This window comes from Gavialis gangeticus, unplaced genomic scaffold (assembly GCF_001723915.1).
Source record: "Gavialis gangeticus isolate Ggan-Ray unplaced genomic scaffold, GavGan_comp1, whole genome shotgun sequence".
Taxonomy (NCBI): Eukaryota; Metazoa; Chordata; order Crocodylia; family Gavialidae; genus Gavialis; species Gavialis gangeticus.
In genome coordinates this window covers 42,532,985-42,542,631 of record NW_017729032.1, presented here as the reverse complement: position 1 = coordinate 42,542,631, position 9,647 = coordinate 42,532,985, and the positions used below count along the sequence as shown (strand labels likewise).

At 45.1% G+C, this 9,647-nt stretch overlaps 1 protein-coding gene and 1 long non-coding RNA gene across 7 annotated transcripts in view; one reads left to right on the top strand and one right to left on the bottom strand.

Moving 5' to 3' along the window:
* LOC109302790 overlaps positions 1 to 8,187 on the top strand; it is a 19,309-nt gene extending 11,122 nt beyond the window's left edge. The window contains exons 2-3 of the long non-coding RNA XR_002098936.1: positions 2,387 to 2,392; positions 7,888 to 8,187. This is a non-coding gene — a long non-coding RNA (uncharacterized LOC109302790). The remainder of the gene's footprint in view (positions 1 to 2,386; positions 2,393 to 7,887) is intronic.
* The window catches only part of TNFRSF19 (TNF receptor superfamily member 19), a 113,576-nt gene that overhangs the window by 80,151 nt on the left and 23,778 nt on the right, over positions 1 to 9,647 (bottom strand). The gene's annotated exons all lie outside the window — the stretch shown is intronic.

Here is a 9,647-nt window from a genome sequence, read left to right as displayed (position 1 = left end):
TGACTCCAAGATCTCTTTCTGCCTCCGTGCTCTCGAGTATGCTTGCTTGACTGTGTCTCTCTAAAAGGCCCAGCTACTGTCAAAGCAGCAATAGTCCCAGTTAATACAAATATATATTAAGAGACTCTTCATATTTTCCCCAAAATAATAAATGTACCTTTTCCAAAAAGATAATGTGTACATTAAAAGAAACAAACATAATCATAAACAAGTTAATCTTAGCAATGCTTCTTGGGGGATAACAAAACTGTTTATGCAGGTCTTTAAAACAGCAACAGGAAAGAGACAATATATTATATAATAGGTAAGTGACAACAATGCCAAAACACTGAAAAAAGGATATGGTTAAGAGAGAAGGATGCAAACTCACACGATGATGGTGCATTCAAAATGGAAAACAGACTGTAAGGTTGTTGGTTGTAGCTGTGTTGGTAAGGACATAGGCAGACACGGCTGTTTGGGTAAATATGAGATCTCTTATTAGACGAACTAAATAATTGGAAAAACTGTTCTTTGCAAGTTTTTGGACACAAACACCCTTCTTCGGGAATATTCGAGAGTCTACAGGTGAATTGTTTGTTCCCCTGGGTAGAAACCAAAATGCAGAATGCAGGTCTATGAAAATGCAAATGCATAGCAGTGAGGATGATGCGGGGTGGAAGACAATAGGTGTGAGACAGGAAGGGAGGGGGGAAAGGAGGAATATTGAACTAGTTATAGAAGAATGTAGCTTGTAAAATGCAGACATGTTAGCTGTGGTTATCAGGTGCCAGGCAGGTTATAACTCTCTGACACCACCTACTATGAAAAACTAGAGGAAGATCCAACTCCCCTTTTCACTTTAAAATTCAAAACCACCATCACATAAGTTCCATCTAAACTACAAGAGAAACTACAAAACTTGATCCAGCCACTCCCTAATCCAGAGACTTTTTTATAAGCTCCCTAAAATCCACAAACAAGAGAACCCAGGAAGACCTATCATATCCAACCATGAAACCCTAACTGAGGAATTATCAGGTTTCATCGAATCCATCTTAAAACCTCTTGCCACCCAAAGAATGAATTTTGTCCAAAACAACAGAATTTCTACGAAAACTTAAAAACAGATCACCTTCCCAGCAACACCCTCCTAACCACTATGAATGTTACCAGCTTATATACCAACATGCCACACCAGGATGGCATCCAAGCCTGCTTACATATCTACAAAAGCAAGATTACAACTCAGAGTACAGACATAAAGACATTACTGACATTACACTTCATCCTCATACGCAACAACTTCTGTTTTAACAATCAATGCTTTCTCCACACCATGGGCACATCTATGGGCACCACAACGGGTGCACAATATGCGAACCTTTTCATGGCTGACCTGGAAGAGGAATTCGTCAAGAACTGCACCAAACCTATGCTATGCTCAAGATGTATAGATTTTCTTCATCATTTGGATCGAAAACCCATAGTCTCTAACTGATTTCCATCACAAATTCAATAACCATCACCCCTCCATCAGACTCTCTCTTAGATACTCCAGCACCAGCATTTCCGTTTTAGACACTATGATCAATATCTAGAATGGTAAAACACAAACCACTGTATACAAGACACCCACAGATCAATGTACATATTTACACCAAACGAGCAATCACCCTAAACACACCAAGAAAGCTGTAATATACAGCCAAGCCCTCGAATACCACTGAATTTGCACTGCAGATTCATAGTGACCCACAATAGTCACCTTGTAGATCTCAAAAGGGCTTTCACCCAACAAGGACCTGATCCCGAGAGATCACACTTCTGAAAGAGCCACCTGGATACCACATGAAGAACTGCTGCTGTACAAAAAGAAAATCCCCACAAACTGCACACCATTAGTTATGGTATACTATGCTTCCCTGGAACTTATGCAGAAAATCCTCAGTTGCAACCTATACTAGAAGACAACCCAATTCTTAAAGAGATCTTTCCAGTACCACCCATTCTAGCCTTTAAACAAGCACCAAACCTCACCAACCTCATCACCAGAAGCAAACTTCCTATGGCTCTGTGGCGGGCCAGTAGGAGGTGCTCCTACACTGAGCCACCCACCTCACTGTGCCCAACCACCTTCCAGGCTCCAAGTGCCTCCCTGGGGGAGCCTCATGTCTGGCTGACCCCCTTCCTGGAGCACACCCGCTAGACGGGGATAATGCCACCACCACCCCGAGTCTGGAGTGATTCAGGCTCTGCACCCCCTGGGAAACACAGGTCTAGTAGCCCTTAAGGTTACTTTACCCACTTCAAGAACTTGGGGTGCAAGGCCCCTCACCCAGGTATGTGATGCCAGTCACATAGGCAGAGGGAGCAGGTTTCCTCCCTCCCACATGAATGTATCCAGCTGAGGGTCACATGGTGCAGAGGAGTGACCATGGTAACCAAATTGTCATGCAGCAGAGCTTTGGAGAGACAGGGATGGTATTCTGCCACAAGCTCAAAGCACCCCAAATGGATCCAGACCATGCAGGGACAAGAAATGTAAAACCTGACAACTCATCTCCACCACCTTCACAATAGATACATCCCCAAAACAGAACCATCAACAATCCTGGATCTTACACCTGCACCTCCAGAAATATATTATATCTCATCCAGTGCAAAAAATGCCCTGCTGGAAAATATGTAGGAGAAACCAGACAACTGCCTACCAGAATGAATGCACACTGAAAATCTATCAAAGAGAAAAATATAGGCAACCCACGCTTAATGTGGTTTTGCTATAGTGCTCATTTAAAATACCTACCTAGTTTCACTGAGCGCTCAGCACATTTCATTATAATGCTCAGCGCAGGGGTGGAGAGAAGCAGTGGTGGCGGCAGTGAGTGGCAGCCAGCAGGAGCCCAGGGAGGGGTGGCAGAAGCCCAGGATCCGCTTCAGCACATGGTGCTGGAGCGGGCGGGGAGAAGCAGTCGCAGTGAGAAGGGGCAGGTGGGGGGCTGGGTAGCATAAGCGTGGAGCCCAGGCTGGTGGGGCCCAGGGTGGGGTGGCAGGAGTGCAGGGTCCACTCTGGCACGTGGTGCTGGAGCGGCCAGTGGGCAGGGAGGGACAGCAGCAAAAGTAAGAAGGGACGGGTGGGGAGTATGAGCATGGGCCCTGGGCTGGTGAGGCAGCAGGAGCACGGGGTCCAAGGTCAGGGCTGGCAGGAGTGCAGGGCCTGGGCTGGTGCAAGCCAGTGCAAGCTGAGCCCACAGAGCTCCCCTGTCCCGGGCTGCAGCCTGTGCCCTGTTCCGTTCTGGTCATGCACTCACCTGTGGGGTGTGGACACCATCCGGAGCCTGCAGCGATCTGGCAGTGATGGCTTGTCCCAGTGCCACGTGCCCTGGAGGGAGCCCCCGCTGGGCAAAGTGGGGTGTGGGCAGGTGGGTGGCTCCACTGCCTCCCCTGGGCCAGAGCCCTGCTGCCTTCTCACCATATCCCTGGGCAGATGGGTTCCTGACTCAAGTCCCACGGGCGGGGTGGCTGGGGCTACACACGGGTTGGTAGGGGCCATCACGGCAGGGGAAACAATGAGGCCGGGAGGAGCTGATGCCTTTCCTGGCAAAGCCGTGGTACCTTGCCGGGAGCAGCCCGTCCAGGGCTGGCAGGAGCGCAGGGCCTGCGCCAGCAGGGCCCAGGGTGGGGCTGCAGGAGCACAGGATTTGGGTCAGCAGGTGGTGTAGAACCAATTATCTTTATTTACATTAAATCCTATGGGGAAATGCGTTTCGCTTAATGCTGTTTCGCTTAGTGCTTAGTTTTTCTGGGGGTTGCCTATATCCAATTACCTGTGGGTACGCACTTCTCACAAGACAATCATCCCTCTCCGATCTCACAGTTTTAATCCTCAAAAGGAATTTACAAAACACCTTTCGTAGATGTGCCTACAAAATTCACTTCATAAGTCTACTGGATACAAAAAATCATGGACTTAATATAGACATTGGATTTATAACACATTACAACCTGCCTGACATCTGCTATCCCAGGTAACCTGCCTCCAGCTGACCACTTGCAGTCCTTCACACATCTCCTTCCTCCCCACCCCCCATCTCTACTCATTATCTTCCAAATTTCCACTCATTTGCATTTTCACAGATCTGCGTGTTATAATTAGCTTCTTCTCTACCTTGGAGAGCACATAACACCAGCAGAGTCTCCCCATGCTTGACAAAGGATGTTTGTGCCCACAAGCTTGCATAGGTATTTTTTCCAATTATTTAGTTGGTCTAATAAGAGATCTCACATCTACCCAAAGAACTTTGCCTGCCTATGTCCTTAGACCAAGCTGGTTACAACTAAGAACCAGGTAACTTGTCTGCATTTTACAAGTTACATTGTTCTATCACCACTTCAACATTCCCTCTTCCCCCTTCCTGTCTCACACCTATTGTCTTCCACCCCTCTGATCTTCACTGCCAGGCATCTGCATTTTCACAGGCCTGCATTTTGTTTTTTGGTTTCTGTTCTACCCAGGAAAGCACACAATTCACCAGCAGATTCTCAATGTACCTGAAGAAGGACGTTTGTGCCCAAAAGCTTGCAAAGAACTATTTTTCCAACTATTTAGTTGGTCTAATAAAAGATATCACATTTACCCAAACAATTTTGTCTCAAAATAGATTGTAGCACTCCCTTTGTACCCATACTTATAATACACACAAATGAATTACAGACCAGAAAAGCATTCTTCTCTACCTCAGCAGAAACCACTAAGATACACCCAAAAGGCACAAGCATGATGATGAACTGCACAATATTAACTGAGTGCTTACAGTCCACAGTAGAACTCACCAGCATGTGCTGCAAGGAGCTAACACTTTTCAAGGATAATGGCATGCATCTACAAGCATTCATCAGGATAAATGATACTAGGTCTCATGACTGGACTGTCATCTTTCTACAGATTCAGCCTGCTCATACTATAGGATATGTTGGACAGGCTAACAGTAAACACAAAAGAGCAAATGCCTTCTCTTCTTGGATGATAAACACCAACATTAGCAGTCCAGGTCTGCCTGCAATCATTCCCTACCCTCCGGAGTGTGCACATCACCCTACAATTTAGTACTGTCCAAGTTTGAGGACGATACTAAATTGTGGGGTGAAGTGCACGCTCCAGAGGGTAGGGAATGATTGCAGGCAGACCGGGACAGGTTAGAAAAGTGGGCAGTACGCAATAGGATGCAGTACACCAAGGACAAGTGCAGAGTGCTGCACCTAGGGCACAAAAATAACCAGCACATCACTGGCTGGGAAGTGACCTTCTCAGCAGCACAGAAGCAGAAAGGGATGTCAGAGTCACAGTGGACTCCAAGATGAACATAAGTCATCAGTGTGATGAAATCATCAGCAAAGCTAATCGCACTTTATCATGCATCAGCAGATGTGTGACAAATAGAACCAAGGAGGTGATACTTCCCCTCTATGCGGCATTGGCCAGACCACAGTTGGAGTACTGCGTCCAGTCTTGAGCGCCGTACTTCAAGAAGGATGTTGATAGACTCAAGAGGGTCCAGAGGAGGGCCACTCATATGGTCAGGGGCTTACAGAACAAGCCCTATGAGGCGAGATTGAGGAACCTGGACCTCTACAGCCTTCGCAACAGAAGGCTGAGAGGTGGCCGCCTACAAATTAATTAGGGGGACACTGCAAGGAATCAGAGATGCTCTGTTCACCAGGGCGCCTCTTGGGGTAACAAGGAACAGTGGTCACAAACTAACATAGAGCAGATTTAAGCTAGGTATCAGGAAAAACGTCTTCACAGTGAGGGTGGCCAAAATTTGGAATGGGCTTCCAAGGGAGGTGGTGCTCTCCCTATCTTGAGGGTCTTTAAGAGAAGGCTGGGTAGGCATCTCGTTGGGGTCACCTGACCCCAGAACTCTTTCCTGCCTCGGCTGGGGGTCAGACTTGATGATCTGTTGAGGTTCCTTCTGACCCTAGCATCTATGAATCTATGAATTATTTAAATCAGTAGTTCTCAACCTTTTTAGACTTCAGACATCCCTCCTCCAGTTTTCAAAATTTAGCAGCATGCCATTTAAAAATTAAATATAAATATTGTATCACTGTTATAACATTATGTGATTAATGAATGGGCTATTAATTTTTATTACTATTATATAATATATAAAATAACAGTACAATTCTCTTGGGCTGCTCCCCCCTGGCTCTGCCTGGCCCTCTGAATGTTTGCTCCCAGCATAGCACATGGACTCCCTACACCCAGTCCCCACAGGGACTTTAGGGATGGCAGCATAAGCATCTAGTGAATTTAGATGCCTCCATGATTAGTTGAAAGTTGAAGACCTAAATTTTGGATTTAGAGCTAAAGCCACAAAAGGGATTTTACCCTGTGGTATCTCTGTACCACTTCCTCAGCACCTCAGGAAACACCACTCTTGAGCACACCCTAGTCACTCATTTCCACTTCATAGACACCAAACCCCAAAGTGAGGTGAAGCTGTTACAGGGCTACCCCAAAAGCAGCAATTTTGAGAGTAGCAGAGGGAGAAAAGGCAGCCCCAAGGCAGCTTCACCACCTCCTTTCTGGGTCTGGCACATAAGGAACAGTGATGTGTGGACCAGACATGCTCAAAAGTGATCCCCCAGGGAGTACTGGGGAAGTGGTGTAGACACGTCTGTTATGTGTCTAGTCTTTTTGAAATAAAGGACTTAAGGACTAACTTGTTTGCATCATATCTTAATGCAATACATATAAAAGTAGAATGGTTTTTAAAAAGCAGTAGCATATAAAGCATTACATTTGTGCTTGCTTCTATAAACTCACAGGAAGGTAACTGCTCATAAATTTAAAATCTGAGACCACTTTTCTGCAAGTAGCCTTAATTAAGTCAACTACTTCAACAAGTTACTCACATAAGCAGCAATTTGCAGGCTCAGATCCTAGTCACACTGTCTCACATGCTAGACACATATGGAGCATATATGGTGTCAAGCCCTCCTGGAGTGCCAGGATGGATGTGGACCATGAGGCTTCTGGTGGGTTAGATCTAGCCTGGAGCATGGAGAAGGCTGTTGTGGCTAGTGTGGTGGCTGTGAGTCTTGATGCAGGGAGGAGTCTGGGTGTGGGGGGCTATTGGCAACATGAAGGTTCTGGGGGCAGCCACCATGGCAAGCCAAACTTGCTATGGACAGCCAGGCCAGCAGGGTCTTAGAGCCCTGAATTCCACAGCAGCCTATCCCCCCAACTTCCAGTGGCCTGCTGGTAAACTCAGCATGTTGTACGTTTGACACCTTTAATATCCTTAATAAAGTACAAGTTGTCATGGATATTGTAGTTGAATGCATTGAAAATATATATACCATACCAAGAATTTGTGAGAGAAGAATAGAGAAAAGAGAAAAGTATATTTCATGCACAATTTTATAAGACTGAAATTCTTGAGTAACTTTTAAACTCTAAGGATTCTTTAAGTAAATCCTTTCAAAGCCACAAACCACAATGCTCAACTATACTTTTTTCCAGAGCTGAATATAGTAAGAACGATAAAACTGCCATTGCAAGCTTTCTTTGAGAAGAAAAAACAGTAAAGTCTAAAGCTGTTTAATGTTTAATTACAAGATCACCCCTTAAAACTACACAAATCACTTGGCCATAAAAAAACCCAAAACTTTAAAATTGCATTTGGTTTCTTCTAAATAAAAAGGCAAATTCTGTTTTTATCCACATTCACTGAAATGTAGGACAATATTTAGCCTACTATATTCAAAGAAGGTAGTAATTGGTATTTAACAGACTGACATACATCTTACAATTATTTCACTATGCATGTGTTTATTGAATAATATATTCCAACATAACAGAACTTAATATTTGAATTTCTCCATCCTATAAAAATACAGGCGACCCTCACCATTTGTGGGGAATACATTCTCATATCCCCTGTGAATGGCAAAATTCACAAATAAGGCACTGCATTCATGAACGCAGTGCCCCTGGTGGCTGGGGTAGGGAGTGGGGCATAGCTGTGCTGGTGGCGGTGAGAGTACGGTGGCAGGAAGCGCAGAGCTCCTGAGGGGCTCCTGCAAGTGTATTTAAGATGCAGGTTCGGCATCCACGAATATTTTAAACCATGAATGCCAAACCCATGAATAGCAAGAGTTTCCTGTATTTGTTTCACAGATCTGTAAAAGGATTCCTCGTGAAATTAAAAAAAAAAAAATCTTTCTATGGAAAAATATTTTAATTAGACCTAGAATTCTGACCAATTCAGCTGTAACACATTTTTTTTTCTTGTCATAGGTTCATAGGAAAGTAGGACTGGAAGGAACCTCACCAGATCATCTAGTCCAGACCCTTGCTCAACCATCTCAGTCAAGTGTCTAACCTGCTCTTGAAAACTTCCAAGGATAGAACTTCTGCAATTTCCCCAGGTAGCCAGTTCCACTGCTCGATCACCCTTATAGTCAGAAAGATCTTCCTCATCTCCAGCTTAAATTGCCCTGCGCTGCAGCTTGAGGCCATTGCTCTTAGTTCTGTCCTCTGGCAATGGAGAAAAGCCCATCTCCATCCTCTCTCTAAATCACCCTTCAGATATTAAATGACTTATCAAACCCCCTCTCAGCCTTCTCTTTTCTAGGCTAAATATCCCTAGCTCTTTCAGCCTTTCCAAAGTCTTGTCTCCTGGGTCCCTAATCATTTTTGTTTTGTGCTGGACTCTCCATTCTGTCCACATCCTTTATGAAGTGTGGGGCCCAAAACCGATCACAGTACTCCAGGTACACGAGGCCTTGCCAGCATTGAATAGAGCAAAAGAATAATTTCCCTTAATTTGCAAGTGACACTCCTGTTAATACAGCCTAATATGTCCCTTTCAGCTGGGTGCAGGAATCATTAGACCCAGGGTGTCAAATGCATTTGTCCCTGTGGGCCAGATCTGGACCACAGAGCTTCTTCCACATTTGATCCAGACCCACTTTTGGTGTCAGGGAGAGTGGCAACAGCATTTAATCTCTGCCTTAACTACTGTGTCAGCTGAGGTAGCTGCAGGAGTTAATACTGCATCCCCATTAGGGATCCATACCTGAGATTTGGCAGCAGGGTGAACAAGGGCAGCATTAACACACGCTACTGTGTCAGCTCAGGGAACTGTAGAGGTCTCCACCACTGCCACTTGCACCTTACTCTGCTGCTGAAATCCTGTCCCCTCCAGGAGCCCCGTAGACAGATTTCACATCTCCACAGGCTAGATAGCCCACAGGCCAGATGTTTGACACACCACATTATACTATAAAGTGTTACTCCATTTTGAAGCCTCTTTCTCGCTCAACAAATCTTGAACTCCTCACTTCACGGTAGGCCACAGCAGAAATGCTCATCGCACAGCCATGTCAGATTCTAACAAATCTGTGAATTCTTCTCAATACCTTGTCACAAATACAAGCACATGAGAAGGAAGTACTCCACAGTGACACAGGTTTAATAGGAGGGATGAAGAATACCTCCCTAGAGCCTATATACCTATAGCTAGAATATTTGCTTCTGAAGTAGCTCCCCTTAGGCTGAAATGGAACTACATATGTGTCTCTGTTACTAGGCAAGTGCTCTCAAAAGGTGAATCTGCCCTTAAAAGTTAATATTTTTAAAAACCAACTTGATATTG